The sequence below is a fragment of the Centruroides sculpturatus genome, unplaced genomic scaffold (assembly GCF_000671375.1).
Source record: "Centruroides sculpturatus isolate CEXI.00-Female unplaced genomic scaffold, Cexi_2.0 scaffold119, whole genome shotgun sequence".
NCBI classification, from domain to species: domain Eukaryota; kingdom Metazoa; phylum Arthropoda; class Arachnida; order Scorpiones; family Buthidae; genus Centruroides; species Centruroides sculpturatus.
The window spans coordinates 223,670-240,973 of NW_019384338.1; the positions used below are offsets into that span (position 1 = coordinate 223,670).

General features: G+C 25.0%; 1 protein-coding gene across 1 annotated transcript in view; it reads right to left on the bottom strand.

Annotated features, from left to right (window-relative positions):
* The window catches only part of LOC111632676 (neuroligin-4, X-linked-like), a 76,240-nt gene that overhangs the window by 19,102 nt on the left and 39,834 nt on the right, over positions 1–17,304 (bottom strand). The gene's annotated exons all lie outside the window — the stretch shown is intronic.

The following is a 17,304-nucleotide window of genomic DNA, read 5'->3' on the forward strand; positions in this document are numbered from 1 at the left end:
CGTAACTAGCTTAAATTAACATTTGATCGAAATTAATATAACTTAAGCCAGTCTGATCTAAATCAACCTACTACTCTCATCCATTTTGATCAGTTTTAAGACAACCTCGATCGATTTATACACATCCATATTTGATCAAACACAATCTAACTTAATCATCGTTCACCTGACTGTATCTAAGGATACCCAATCTACCTTTTCAAATACATTCTAGTCTCCAATCTGCCAACATGTGGGAAGATCTAACACAAGCCTAGAACCAACAATTCTTATCTAACCAGATCTTAGACCAGTCCAATTTCCAACTATCTAAAAAGATCTTGGAAAACCCAAGCCAATCTACCACTATCTGACCGGGTTCTAACACACAATCTAAATCGATTCAAGATTTTTCTTACATAGCCTTAACCTAACTAAGAAGAATGTAACCAAACAAACCAGTATTGATTTCGGTATTAAAAATCAGTTTCACTCTCGGAAAATTATACGAAAAAAAATCAAAATATGAAAATTTATTTAAACAAAAATAGCAAAATCGTATACAAAATAAACAGGAACTGCATTAATTTCAGTAAATTCAAATACAGGAGAATTTTTATGTATAGTTTGAGTTGTATTTTTATAGAATAGGAGACTACAACACGATGATCCTATGCAGTAATATACTGTATAGTTTCCCGAAAGATCACATTATTAATATCTATATATTTTTTCTTATTTCTAATCCAGAGTAACAAGAAAAAAATATCTCTATTCTAGAAATATTTTTATTCTTTTATTTTATTTCGGTTATATTTTTGATTATTTAAAATTGGGTAAGAACTTTATCAAACTCTTTTCATCGCGAGCATTAATCACAGTTTCCTGTCATCGCAACGGGCTATTTCTTAAAAACAGATTGACAAAGATTCCTTTCAGCCATTAAAGTATTGACTAAACCACGTGACTCGAAGTAATTAAAGGTGCTTCACATATATTTGACAGATCGATATTGCAGTCAAGGCAGATGATGGACAAAGATGCATCAGTGACTTAACCACTAGATACAGTAATCTTGGTGCTAAGTTGTCTGTTCGACAAATCGCCGCTTACATTAATGAGAAAAATAAATGATTCGAAACAGAAACCCAACTAAATTTCGCTTTGAATATTATCCAAAATTACTTATTAGAGTAGTTTAGTACACTTCATCAAAACGTGATAAATGAGTCATTTTAAATTGAATATCTAATTCATTTTCAAATTTCCTATCGTTTTAACTTTATATGTTAACCAATAATTAAACACGCCATCAATTTTTGTTGGTAATTTAGTCTTTTAAATTATTTTTTTTTCTTCTCCTTCTTCCTTCTGTTCTTTTCTTATTCCTTTTCCTTGTTAACAATAAGTGGATGAAACACTTTAAAGCGAGCCCGTTTCTTTGTCGAGTGATTAAAGCTTCAATTAATTTTCTCGATCTAACCAGATTCAATTCGTCTAAGAAATAGCATGATTAAAGTTCTTGATGAATAAATAGATCAATGAAGAAAAATTCGACGACAAATTTTAACATTGATCGTCTCTGGTGTTGATTAAAACTATTTTTATGATTCCCATTTTTGCTTTGATGTTACTAAAAAAAAAAAAAACTTAAGAGACGAAAGACGTAAGATCTTCGTTTCGTAAAGTACATCAAGAATATAAATTATTATTTAATTTTTTTTATCCTCGACTTTTTGGGGAGAGACAATAATTTTCTTGATAACTTTGATGTTATCAACCTTTTCCCAAATGTATTTTCTAATTTAAACTAAGGTAGCAAATAAAAAAAAAGAAAGAAAGGAACCATCCTCATTAGTAAATGAGGTATCTAACGCACTTTAGGCGATGAGACCCAAACTGTAGTCCCAATGCAATCCCAATGACTTCAATGGTAAAGGAAAGTCTCGTTAAGCAACTTTCAATGGATAAAGTATTTAGCGAAAACAGAATAATTTAGTTTTAGTTGCACCATTTGAAAAAGAAAATAATAATAATAATAATGAGAATAATATAAAATAAAATTTAAAAAAGAGAGAGAGAGAGAGAGAAATTCTTCTCTAAAAATTTAATTTATAAATGAGCAACAACTGCAATTTATTAAATGAAATCAAAGAGAAAGTTTATTTAATTAATTTGGTATTAATAGCTCTATTTTCTGCGTCGTTTCGCAACATATGTTCGAGTTATCTAATGATCAAAATAATCCTTTGAAATTTATAATTTAAATAATCATCCACAATTAAGGAATATTGATTTAATGAAATTATCTATAATTGATTTACTGGTTTGCATAAATCGAAAACGGCATAAAATACCGAAATTTGATAACTTGATGACTGTGATTATCATTGCTGACTCAATAAAATCCAAAATCTCGTTTCCTGTATTATTAAAAAAAAAATAACGAAATCTTTTAAAATTAAAAAAAAAATTTAAAAATATATGAATTGAATAATTAATTTTTATGCTTTAACTGATAGAAAATTGATAAAACAAAAAAAAATTTAATTATAATGGAGATTTTTAAAGAATAAATCAACGAATCGTAAGTAAATGTAATAATATTAAAAAAATGGTAGAGTAGACAAATTAATTTTTTTAAAAATAATTTTATTTTAGATTTGAATGGAGATATAATTTAGCTTGATAACTGTTAGTTGAAGTAAGAAAAACAGGCAATTTAGGCGTATCTCCGCCTATTTTTTCTTTTCTAGCCAATACAGTTACAGAATTAACGCTTCAAATACGAAAAATAGGTAGTTTGGACATATCTCCACCTATTTTTTTTCTTTCTAACCAATCACTGTTGCAGAAATAATGCTTCCAATCAATTTCCGCTGAAATCTTTTACAGCTGATAATTTCTGTATGAAGCAAAGAACTACCTATGTTCATATCTGCTTTTTATACTTAATTTTTATCATCTTTCAAGATATAAAGTATCTAATAACAGTTTATTTTAAATATCTAAACATAATGATTAATTATAGTGCTACATTAATATTATAATTATAATATTAATACAATTATNCAACACCTCTATGAAAGTTGGAGCGAATATCTTTGGATCCATCAATCTAAGACCAGTATTAAGAGTTTGGACCTTAACTCTTAACACTGTTGACCCAATTTAAGATACAAAAACGTACTACAACAATATGTTTTATAAATTTTAAATTACTGTATCAACAATATAAACTAACACACATACACAGAGAAAGAGAGAGAGAGAGCCCTTTTAGTGCCCACAGGGTGAAAAGAACAAAAAAAGAAAAGAGTCAATACAGTACAGGTACAGTGTGTGTGATGTGATACGATATTTGATTATGTATAAACGCGTATGCATAAATTAGCAGTTAAAAGGGAAGATTTTAGCATAAAATAAAACAATTTTTTTTTAAAAAAACAGGATATATTATATTAAAAATTCGATAAGATCTATTCAAGAGCTTAACTTACATCCTTAGATTTATTAAAGTACCGATCATTCGACTACCTCGGACATAGCTGGTTACAAGTTTGAGATTTGCATTCGAAATGTGAAGTATATTCGTAACATAATGGTAGTTCGCACAAATTTTCCATAAATTATACAGATATATATTCTTTATGTCACAAGACACGTATCCGGGGACACTTCATGTCTTGAATTTCACAACATGATACATTAAAATCTTTCTTCCACTAGAAAGTTGAATAGAATTCAAAAATACGTTTTAGCTATTTTCTTATTTGTACTTTATTTATGCTAAACAACCAAATATATATATATATATATATATTTATAGAGTTTTGTGATTTCGTGTCACGTAATTTCATTAAAGCTGAGACAGTTAAAAAAAAAATTATACGTCGGTCGGAGTCTAATCACACTCCCAGTACATTGCCAATTTGTACAGTAGATTTGGGGCACACACACACAAAAAAATTACTTTGTATGTTGCATTGGAGGTAAATGCACTGTTGTGGGCACTTTACACATATCTGGGATTTGTTGCCTGTTGGAAAACATATTGTCACTCGGTTGAACAGTCCCTGCGGGTGATGGGGGTGGTGCCTTCAAGGGATATTGTTTGATGTGAAAGACAGATGTAGCTTCGTCTTTACTTATACACCTTACCTATAAAAAATAAAGTAATTAATAACTGTATGTATATAAGTTACGTATGTATATAAAAAAACACTGTAAATAACTATAATTATTTTTAATTTTTATCGATTTTTGTAAGTTGTAGAATGCTTCTAAATATATATAAACGATTCGGCATTGTTTCCGTTTCAGATGGTCACGATTTAATTGCTAATTACGTATGATTTATGCGAGAAAACTGATCGATAAAGATAGAAATGTTAAGGAACTGAATTATTATTCTAAATGACGGTTGAAGTTTGAAAAGTTATTTTATTCACTTCTGATTTTTACATTTAGTCGTTTGAAGAAAATTTTATTGGAACTTTTACTATTTTCTTACTGAAATTGCTTGGTGAGTGGTGAATAATTTTTTTTTTCTTTCCTTTAATGCATTTATATTTTTAGATATATTGCTATATTTTGTAGTTATTTTTAATCACTTTATTATTTAAAAAAAAATAATAATAATAATAAATGGTGTAATTATATCTTTCAGAAAAATTTAAAACACTTTTTAATGTATACTAATTTTATTCATTAATAAAAATATAATTACTTAACCGCTTATAGTAATTATGGCTGTAAATTTCGAGTAAATCTTCACATGTTAATTTTAGCTTATTACTAAACCTGAATTACCGAATTATTTAACTAACTTCAACTTACTACTAATCATCATTACACAATCTTTTGCTGAATGTCATCGTTTGGCTATTTAATAGTATATTAATAATCATTTATTTTAATGATAATCTAAAGATGCTTAACCGCACAATTTTAATAAGTTAAAATGAATAATAAATGATTCGGATGCAACCGAATCATTTTTCGCTGTTATTGTTGATGTTTTGTTGTATATTTGGAAATTTTTTCTTGAATTTGTAGACGGAAATTCGGAAATTTCAGAAAATGTCCCTGTTACCAAGATAAACAGTTAGAAATTTACTGTGACCTGTCTCACCTTAAACTGACAGCCTAGTAACAGGAATTTCTTAGTGCATTTTTCTGCAATAGCAGGAAAAAATCACTCCTATATCATATAACTCAGGAAAGTTTATAATCAATAAACCATAGCTTATCATTATTATTATATTAGTAAAATAATCATATAAACAGAATAATAAATCGTATATAAACAAATATACATTATAAAATTAATGTTCTAATTTATTATTTACCTACTTATATTGATGTAAAATTATCCTTATTAACATTATATTATTATTATTTTACATATTTTAATTTTAAAAAAATTTAAAAATACATATTATTTTTTTATTAATTATGTTTTTAGTATTAAATAAATAAACACTCGCTATTATTATTATTATTATTTATTCTTAGAATTTTATTATAAAGTAACAATAGAAAAGAATAAATAAACCTCTTCAAATAACAAAAAATCTATTGTTATTTGAAAACACCAGATAACAGAATGACTTCTGTTAAATGTATTTTTTCGTATAATTAAAATAAAATATATATTTGTGTGTATTATATTAATATTTCATTAAAATTTAATCGATATTTTAAAGCTTCGAGCATCATGATAAAGTTTTTTAATTAATAAATATTTATTAAAAAAAAACATAATATTTTATATAACTGATATTAAAATCAATAGTATACAAAGCTAATCTTGAAATTACAAGGCAGCTTACTGAGGGTAAATCATTCATTTTCTATATTTCTTTCGGTTAAAGAGAGAAAGCTATTTAGTGATTGATCGTACACAAAGTGATATTTTCTACACAAAAAAAATTAAGAAAAAAATATATATAATAGTAATGTATATTTACATGCTTTACACGACACTGTTTTTTTTTTTTTTTTCTTTTAAATCACAACACTTACAGAGATTAATTTAGTTTTTACACACAAAAAAAACACGCATAAAAACCCCCTTCGATATAAGAAAGTTTCCTTGAAGGGAATATTTTTCAAATATTTATGTTTTTCTTGTTTTATGATCTAACTCTTAATTAGTACTACGTTGTTGAATAATATGCTTTCATTTAAATAAATTAATATATTTTAAGTATACAGGAGTATGATTTATTTAGTAAAAGAGAAGAGAGAGAGAGAGGGGGGGAGAAAAATCACTTTTTGCTTCTAGTAATGAAGAACACCGGATGAAAAAAAAAGAGAGAGAAAATACAATTTGTAATTTAAACTCCATTGCCCATTAATCCTTTCCTTGTTTTAAAAATAGAAAAGTTTATTATGAGAAAGTCCATTAGGAATTAGAAAAATTTCAAAAGAAAAAATAGAAATTTAAACATTAATCCGGAAAATATTATTTAAAAATATGTTTATATATATATATGTATATAATTTTTCTTTACTTATATAGAGCTTACTTTGTGTTAATTAAAACTGAAATCAGTTTAAATCTTTATAAATAATAATAATATAAATCATTTTTTATCATTATTTCTTTATTATATAAATAAAAAATAATTTTAAATTCCAATTCATTAAGCTTCATCCAAAGCTTTTTTTGGACTTTGGATGAANCTAAGACAATACTTGTCCTCTATTTTTTTTTTATTACGAATTTATGAGCGAATTTTTATTATTTATTTTAAAATTGATTTAAAAAGTTATAAAATTTAAAATAGTAAAAGATTTCTGCTATATTGCTTTCTGTTTTTCTGCAATTTGATTAAAATCAAAACACGAAAATCAAATTTTAAATCTCTCTTTTGACACTTCGTGTTATCCTAAATATAAAATGTCATTCTTACTATGTTATATAATGTATACAATTTTAAATATTTCTTATTTAAAGAGCATTTCTACTGTACTAAAATGAAAACAATTGATAAATATATATATATATTTTGAAGTATAAAATATCCACTTTTTTTTTAGATAATCGATACTCTACTGTACACCCTAACTATACTCATTAGTTAGATTACTAATGCTAATTAATGCTAATAGCAATATAATTGCGTGAGATTAAACGTAATTTCCACGTATAATTTAGAAAATTAAATTAAACTAATCATACTTGATTGAACTTTTTTATGCGCTTTTTTTTATTTGCTAAAGTATCTGTTCTTTGCATAATAGTTATCATTAGTATAAATTACAAGTCGATTCCTATGCTCGTATTACAGTTATCAATAGCAAGAAAATTGACTTTTATAAAATATTTAGTGCGTAATTTTGTAAAGAATAAGTGTAATTTACGCAATTATATTTAATTTTTTTATAATTAATAGGAAAAAAGTTAAGTTACAGGCTATACAAGTAAACATTACAGAACTATTTAAAGAAAATGATCGATTTTAATACAGTTATGTTGCTCGTTAATAGAATAAATACATCGAATAGAAGCATAACTTATACACCTATTCAAATTTTAATTAATAATAAACAATAGTACAAAAGCAGAATAAATCGATGAATTTGTGTTCTTTATACAGAATGAATCTTTATCAATTTAAATTTGCAAACACATTAGTTAATTATTTCTATAAACGGGTTTATTATTGATAATAATTTATATTCTTGCTGAAGTTCGTGTCGTTACTTCTAACATATCATAGAGAAAAATGGCGAAGAACGATGATATAGATATTTGTCATATTATCCTCAGATCAAGTAAAATGACAAATATCTTCTTTTACGGGATTTTTTTATTGAATAAAGTCATATTTGAAATCACCAATATAGATGTAAGTTGAACAATTTTAACCTTTTCATGTTATGTATACGACTGAGTAATTAACCTGTACGCTTTATGCTAATTACATTAATCAGATTTATATGTAATTTACATTATATTTATGTTGAATAATAAAGTGCGCTTCTAACTAAAATATTCAGAATTATTTGTAAAAATTTACTTAAGCAGTAATTGAATTATCTTTTAAAATGTGTCTCTAATAGAATTTCCTCTTCGTTCGTTACCTTATCTAACAATGAAAAATAATATCATTACAAGAACTTAACATACTAATGTATTCCTCCTTATTAAACAGTCAATCAAATACATTAGAAACGTATTAAACTATTTTGTAGATAATTTCTTATTTATAATTCCTGTTTTAAATAGAAAGCAAGAAGATAAATTATCTTAATGAGTATTAAAACTAATTTTCAGCACAATATGTTAACATCACTGTGTTTCCAGCTCATAAAGCAAAGATTAAAAAAAAATACATTACCTCGTATTTAATGCATCTTCCATTTTTACTATATTTAAAAGTCTATTGCTATATATATATATAAAATTGTCAAAAATATTTGTAATGATTACCAGTAGCAGACTGAAATCATTGACCTCAATGTATAGTAGACAATGTAGTTTATTAGTAATAAAACTTAGTCTGGAACACACAATAGTTCTTATGTGATAATTATCAGAGTCACAATACGAAAGGATCATTGACTTTTATGCACCTGTAACAATTATCAATCGAATAAAAAACTTGCTCGGGATCATCAGATTCTATGAAGTTGTAATAGTAAAGATGAAAAGGCAGAATTCTATACACACAGAACAGTTATCGATAGTACAAATTACACAGAGTTGGACAATCGATTTCGGTGCATATACCGCAGTTATCAATAGTAAAATCACACTGAAAACGGCTCATAAAACTTATTGACAGACAAAAATATACTAGTTGCAGGTGAAGTACTTTCATAACGGTTTTTTTTTTTACTGAAGTGCTACTATTTTTAGTGGATATTTTAGTCATAAGTTTCCCTATTTTTAGTGGAGATTTTTATTATATCAATAATTCACACTCTTTCTAGATTTATGCTAAGTAAAGGCAGTTATGTTTTTAAATTTGTACCGATAATTTTTTTACGTTCTCGCAACACTACTTCGACTGTATTTTTATTAGTTTTACCAGAGTGAGAATTTTAATCCATTAATAACATTATTCGAAGTAATAAAGTGCGATTTTTTCAACCTAATTAGATTTTTTTTTCGTTTGAGTAAACCTGCAACATCACCAATTAACTGAATTGAAAATTATTTATTCATTTTTCTTCCACTTGTTTGTTTGCAGTTGGTTTTAATTTTGCAGAAAGAATATGTACAGTTTTAATAATATAATAAAAAGGAAGCTATTCAATTTTTTTAATATAAAGTACTGTAGAATTGATTCCAAAGATATTAACATATATATTAAGTAGAATTCCTCATTAAGTTTTAATTAATTAAAACTAAAATAATTTTCTAAAGACGTTTTTAAATGGTGTATCATTTATTCTAGCTATTATACTATTTTAAAATAGTGTAGAAAGACCGTCAATTGCAAATTTATCCACTTAACTTTTCTCTGTGCAAGTTATATCCTGCTGAGCAATCACTTTTACCCTTTTAAAGTACACGGAAGATTCCAATTTGCATAATCATGCAGTGATCTCTGGTTTGGTATTGCAAAGGAAAGACCACATTCCAACATTTAAATGTGCTCTCTTTCGTACAGAATTTATTAATAATTAAATTCGGATTTTACTTTCTTACTACCGAATTCCAAAGGTTCTATAAGAGATTCTAGAATTTTGATTTCGGCATAATTTCGCTATAAACTGCAAAATTCTGTCTCGATTCTCACCATTATCTTAAGGTTTTCTTGATAATTTAATGCAAACATTAAATCGTATTCGTTACTTTAATAAACATTGTAAAAAAGAAGTCAGATTCTGTTAAAAGAAATATTAATATTTACAAGAAAAATAAGCAAATATCTTTGATAATAATGTTTACAAAACAAAAATATAGCATTAAATAATTCGATAAAAATACTTTAAAATGCTATTTTTAGAAAATTTAATACATGTTTTAATTAAGAAAATAACCATTTATAAAGAAGAAAACATAAAAAATTGATATAAATAATTAAATAAAATGAGAAAAATAATGAAATGTTTAATTTACTTCCAACAAAAAAGTTAAATAATAATAATAAAAAGAATGTTTAAATTTAAAATCTTTTAATAAATAGTAACATAGTTAAATATAGCAAAATATAAACCAGAAATAATTAAAATGGAACATTCACTAATGAATATTCACATATATACGAGTAAATTTGCAGTTATGTCAACTGGCTTAATTACACAACAGAGACTGCAAAGGTATAACGTTAATAGATAGGATTATCTAAGGATTTTTTTTACATTTCTACTGTTATGGGAATGACTTATAAAGACAATTTGACATTGTGAAGAAAGAGGAAGAACGCCCACAAGAGAATATGGCTCTTCTGAGGTCGGCATTATCTGCTTTTGATGACATATAACTCCTAATGCACAGATCCCACTTAAGAGGTGCTTTATATCATCAAATGCTTTATTCTATTACTCATCAACCATTTGCACTTGATACGAATTTAATATTTTACGTGTTAAAAAAACAAAGTTATTTTCATTATACATTTTAACTTCTCTTGGGACGAATATAACAATAAGTATAAAACAAGGAAACCGCTTAGAGGAAGGAGAAATGATAAAATTATTTCGAATCTCACAGCAAATGTTTATCTGGGAAAAGGTAAACATTATTTAAATTATATTACAAAAATTTATTTATTTCAAAATACAACAATCGAATTTGTATGTTTGGATTTAATACGTTATTTATTACAAAATGAATAAATAAATAAGGAGTAACCTGAAGAGAATAGAAAGATTTTCATCATAAAAAAAAATATATATATATATTTTGAAGTATAAAATATCCACTTTTTTTTTAGATAATCGATACTCTACTGTACACCCTAACTATACTCATTAGTTAGATTACTAATGCTAATTAATGCTAATAGCAATATAATTGCGTGAGATTAAACGTAATTTCCACGTATAATTTAGAAAATTAAATTAAACTAATCATACGTGATTGAACTTTTTTATGCGCTTTTTTTTATTTGCTAAAGTATCTGTTCTTTGCATAATAGTTATCATTAGTATAAATTACAAGTCGATTCCTATGCTCGTATTACAGTTATCAATAGCAAGAAAATTGACTTTTATAAAATATTTAGTGCGTAATTTTGTAAAGAATAAGTGTAATTTACGCAATTATATTTAATTTTTTTATAATTAATAGGAAAAAAGTTAAGTTACAGGCTATACAAGTAAACATTACAGAACTATTTAAAGAAAATGATCGATTTTAATACAGTTATGTTGCTCGTTAATAGAATAAATACATCGAATAGAAGCATAACTTATACACCTATTCAAATTTTAATTAATAATAAACAATAGTACAAAAGCAGAATAAATCGATGAATTTGTGTTCTTTATACAGAATGAATCTTTATCAATTTAAATTTGCAAACACATTAGTTAATTATTTCTATAAACGGGTTTATTATTGATAATAATTTATATTCTTGCTGAAGTTCGTGTCGTTACTTCTAACATATCATAGAGAAAAATGGCGAAGAACGATGATATAGATATTTGTCATATTATCCTCAGATCAAGTAAAATGACAAATATCTTCTTTTACGGGATTTTTTTATTGAATAAAGTCATATTTGAAATCACCAATATAGATGTAAGTTGAACAATTTTAACCTTTTCATGTTATGTATACGACTGAGTAATTAACCTGTACGCTTTATGCTAATTACATTAATCAGATTTATATGTAATTTACATTATATTTATGTTGAATAATAAAGTGCGCTTCTAACTAAAATATTCAGAATTATTTGTAAAAATTTACTTAAGCAGTAATTGAATNTTCGGAATTTTTTATGTATTTTTCGTAATTCATTTTTTCTTAAGAATTGCCATTTATTATTTTATACAACGACAAGTAAGAAAATAAACGAGGGGGGGAAAAATGGAAATTTATTTATTTTCTTCTTTGATTTTAATTTTTAACCAAAACAAAAAAAAATACAAATTCCTTGAAGGATTTAAAATATAAATCCTTAATATGCTTTCCATTTCAATAATGGACTTTTAATTAAATCTCTTAAACTTTACTATACAAGTTGTATTGATATTGAAATATATAAAAGCTTCAATTTTTACTAAATTATTTAAATAATTTATTGAAATGTTACCAAATAAGTTAATAAAAGTTGTTTAATTAAAATCATTTAATAAATTCCAAAAGATGGGGGAGAAAAAATTGCCTGTATCTATTTTTTTAAATTTAAAGATATTCTTTTTTTTAAAAAAAAAAGGTAAATAATAAATTTCCTATTTTTAAATGACAAAAATAATTTAGTTAATTGGTCGTTTTGAAATATTCATCGAAATCAATATTTCATAAGGCGTGTAAATTCATAAATTGAATTCAGAAAGAGTGAAGATTGATGTAAAGATACTGTTGATGTCATTTAATAGCAAACTATTAAGGACTCTCAACTAACAGAATGAGAACTCTTAATATACTTAATCGTTTTCATTTAGGAAACAAAATTTATTAATTTTTTCATCATTTTTAATGCCCTGTTTATGTTAAAAGTGTAAATTTCTTCCCTTTTTTCCCCTCCTCCTCCTCCTCCTCCTCATCTTTTAAATCTGTTATTTAATCTTCAACAAATCTCTTTGTTTGGACTGGCATATCAGGGATATATTAGTTGCAAAAATTGACGAAAAATATTAGAAAATACTGAAAAATATTTATATAAAAATTAATATACAATTTTAAAAGAAATTAATTTCACATTTTTAGAGATTTTTATACTTATAATTTTATTTTATTTTGATTTTTTAAAAGCGATATAGAGCAGCTGAAACTTGTAAACAAACATATTTACTTCAAAGTGAACATTTCAAAATATCAATAAATCATAAACTTTCTGTTTAAAAGGAAGAAAAACACTTAGTATTTAATAATTTTATACGTTTCTAACAAATTAATTTAAAAAATTCATATTTTTCTATGTAATTTAAACAAAAGAAAAAAAAGTATATTTTTTGTCCGCGAATAACATGAAAATCATTTCTAATTATTATTATAATTTTGTGTATAAAATATACAGCAAAAAAAAAAATTTCTTTTCAGCTCAAAGCTCCAATATTTGAAAGTTCTATTTATATAATTACATTGAATACTGCTGTATATTTATATAAAGAGAAACATTCTTAATGTAGAAATATCATACACATAGAGAAATGGTTTTGAAAATTACACCTTGTATGACCCATTTACTTTTTTTTTTTTTTTTTAATGGTAAAGAAGGTCTCTTGTCGAGCTCTGCTAAGATAGATAATATATAAAAAAAGTAAATTCCCTTCGATATTCAACAATATTTCAAAAGTACCTATCAATATAACAAATCTCTTGGTACACATACAAATATATGAACATTTTACTTCAAAAAAAATATTCGAAAAAGTATTATAATATAAAGTAAAATAAAGTAAAATATTTTAAGAATTTTTGAATAAAATTTTTGGTATTTTAGAATGAATTTTCTTAATAATGTAGGTTTTTATTAGTATTTTTTTTACGTGTTTATAACTATATTTTTTACCGTTGTATCAACGTAACAACATATTTTTCAGTTGGCAGTTACAAATTTTTATTTAGAAAATTCGTTTAAATTAAAAAAAAATGTATAAAAATGAAGAAAGATATTTAGAAAATTAAGATCAATTCTTTTAACAGTTTTTATTTAAGGAATTAATTTTATTCGTCTTTTTTTTTCTTTTAATGTTGAAAGCGTAAACATGTTAACTTTTTCTGTCTCTTACGAATTTAACTGCGACCTAGTTAATCTATTAACTTAGTATAAAAATTTTACTTGTAAAAGTTGCGTAGAAAAACATTAAAACATCGTAAAAAATTTATAAAAGTTAATGGAAATACTTAAAAATTAACACGAGAAAAAAAATATATATATACATTTTTTTTATATATATAAATACATGAAAGTTTTTCGAAATTTAATTAATGTTGAAATTATAACTTCAAATTGTCGTTTAGTTATTTATTAAAATGGCGAGTTAACAAATTCTTAAGCATGAAAATCGTAATATTAATTTTAAAAGAAGAGAATTTTTTATTTAAGAAACAAAAAAAACATTTTATAGATTTAAAAAATAATAAATTAGCTTCAGGAAAAACTCATGAACATGAATGAGGTAGGAGAAAAAATATAGTCTTTTGTTGAGTTGATTTTTTGGTTTGAGTTTAGATCTGAAATTTATATTTACCATAATGGTTTCTGTATTCGGATAGACTTCAAGAAAAACACACTCCATCATGTGCATTCATTCACTGTAAAGTATACGAAAGCAATTTCATTCAGCTGTCTACGATAATCTGGATGAACATGATGGGATCGTGTTGAACAGTTATAGTGACTTTAAGGAGCTTAAAAGAGTATTCCCTCTGCAAATTTTTCTCCTAATCACTCTTTTTCTACTTTAATGCGAAGTAGATTTCAAAAATACCCATTAATGTCACCGATACCTGTTTTGATGGAGTAGAAAATAATTTATTTCCAACCTAGTCAATATGCAAATATTGAAAAATAGCCTGACTCTTTAATTTTAATTAAAAGAAAAAAGATACTCTTATAAAGATTAATACAGATTTATAAATTCCACTTTTATTATTAAAAAGTAAAAAAAGAAGGTAACAATAATTCAAAAAGTTGAGTGTTTAATGTACATAAAATTCACGAAAAATTTATTTAAAGATACTTTTAGAAGATGTTTTCGGAAAGAAGAATTTGCAAAATTTATAAGAGAGAAACGATAGAATGACTCATAAATTTCTTGATATTTTATCAAACTTTAAATATGAATAATTAAGAAACTTTTAAGCTTTAGAAAAATGTTATTTCGGGGGAAGAGAATTTATGAAGAGACACTTTTAAAAGCTTGTGAAATTTTGATGTAGCTACAATATCGTAAATATACAAAAGACATTCTTGTAAAATTTAATCATTAATAAGTATATATGGATTTGGTGTATTTATATAGCTTACTTATAAAAAAAATAGAAAGAAAAATATAATGAATAAATTCTATTTTCTTTTTTCAAAATCAAAATGGAGTCAGTGTGTTGTTAATGTTAAACGATTTTTTTCCCCTTCTTTCGTATAACTTCCCCCAGCAAAGTAATAGGTTTTACTTAAAAAATTTATAACTCGCGATGTTCTTTCAGTTTCCCTTTAACATTTATTACAAGAAAATTCTTTAGAGTACAATCTTAGTATTACTTGGCACGGTACACTACTCGAAATTCCCATTTTCACCTTTTTGAATACTCCCAAGTTACATTTTTAAAAGTCATCCAAACAAAAGCAGTGAACACTCCTAATCTCTATTGAGCATTCCACATGAACAGCTAAACATTAAATTTAAAAAAAAAAATAGACTCTATTCTCGGTTAAATCCACATTTGAAATTCTCATCAGGTAAAATTTCTAAGATTTCATAATAATCATAATAATGATGATAATAATAATAATAATATTTTAAGCTTTCTTTCCGGATAAAAATCAATTTAGAAGCATGGTGAAGATATAACGAGAGTTTGCCATTTTTATTCCATTTTTTAGTATCTTCCTCTCTTTACAGAAAGATAGGAAGGAAGAAAAAAATTAATACATTCCTCAGAAAGGAGACTAGACAACTATTTTTTACGAAATACCTCCGAATCATACTTTTATTTTATTTTATTTTTTCCTATTTTCTACCAACTCAAACAGCTAGTCATTGATGTCATTCGCTGAAGAGGAAGGGGGGGGGTTTAGAAATAGAAATCATCTTCAAACACTTCAAACAGAATTTATTATTGTTTTTTATATATATATATATTTTTACGACTTATATCAACATTATTTTACTATATTAACATCGAATTATTTATGTAACAATAAGAAGAAATGCCTTAAGAAATATAGGATAAAAAAAAAAGAATTGATAAGAATATTAATAAGTTGATAAATATTTAATAAATTATATGTTTTTCTTTTTTATTAAGAAAATAAGAGGAGAAAAAACATGTTCAAAATAAGTTAACATTTAAATTAAATTCGAGTTTTATCTGTTTACATGAGATATATTCTATTTATTTCGTGTCGAATCTGTTTTCTTGGATGGAGAAGAGATGGAAGATGCTGAAGAATATTTAAACAAAAAATTTTATAAATTTTTTCCTATTTGGAAATTGGTTTTATATATATATATACATATATATATTAGTAGTTTAAAGGTTTAAAACGAAAATATACTTTTTATATTTTAACTTATATGAAGGGTAATTATTCGGAATCCATAGAAAATCGAAGGATTCTACAAAGATAGGTAAAAATAAGTATTATTCAGACGATTCTGCATTAAGTAAATAGAGAAAAACTGATTTGATAAAACATGCGAGCGGACAGGTATTAGTAGAAAGAGTAATGTTACAGTAGAGGTCTTATAAAAGCAGTTCACATCTGGATATCTATCGGATCTAAAGACTTTTTCAACTTCATTGAAATTCATTGATATGGCTCCAAACAGTTTGCGATCCTATTCTATTGATGTCGACATATAAGTTGACAGTATTTGCAGCAACTAAAACCGGGATTAAAGAGAAAAAATTCTTTTAAAGGGAATGTAATATAGTTATAACACAATGTGTACCACTCGGTACCGATAGATAGATATTTCAGTGTTTTAGAAATTCCCAATGATCTTTGCAATACAGATTTAGGATTCATTACATAATTATGTAAATGAGAGTAGCGAATGTACATTCTGAAGGAAGGTGAAGCAATTTCACATATCCAATATCTAGAGATAGAGTCAATAAGTTGGGATTATATTGATGTCTAAAAGAATTTCTCTTCAGTTAGTTTTTTTTTCCATTTATAATGTTATTAAAAGACATTCTTCGGATGTATCTGCATATCATTTTATATTTTTAATAAATAAATTCTTGAAATATTTTCGTCCATTTAAAATTATTTTCCAGGTTTATAGCTAAGAAACGTTGAAAATAAAATAAAAAGAAAAAAATCAAAGTTAAAAGTGCTTTACTAAAATTTAAATACAAATAATAGAATTTAATAAAAATTCCCATTCTTCTTTATATTATTTTTAATGTAAGTAACTGGAAATTGTAGGAAAATTAAATTTATTAAATAATGAAATCTGTTTAAGAATTTAATTCTAGAATAAAAATATTTATTATATATTTATAAATATAAA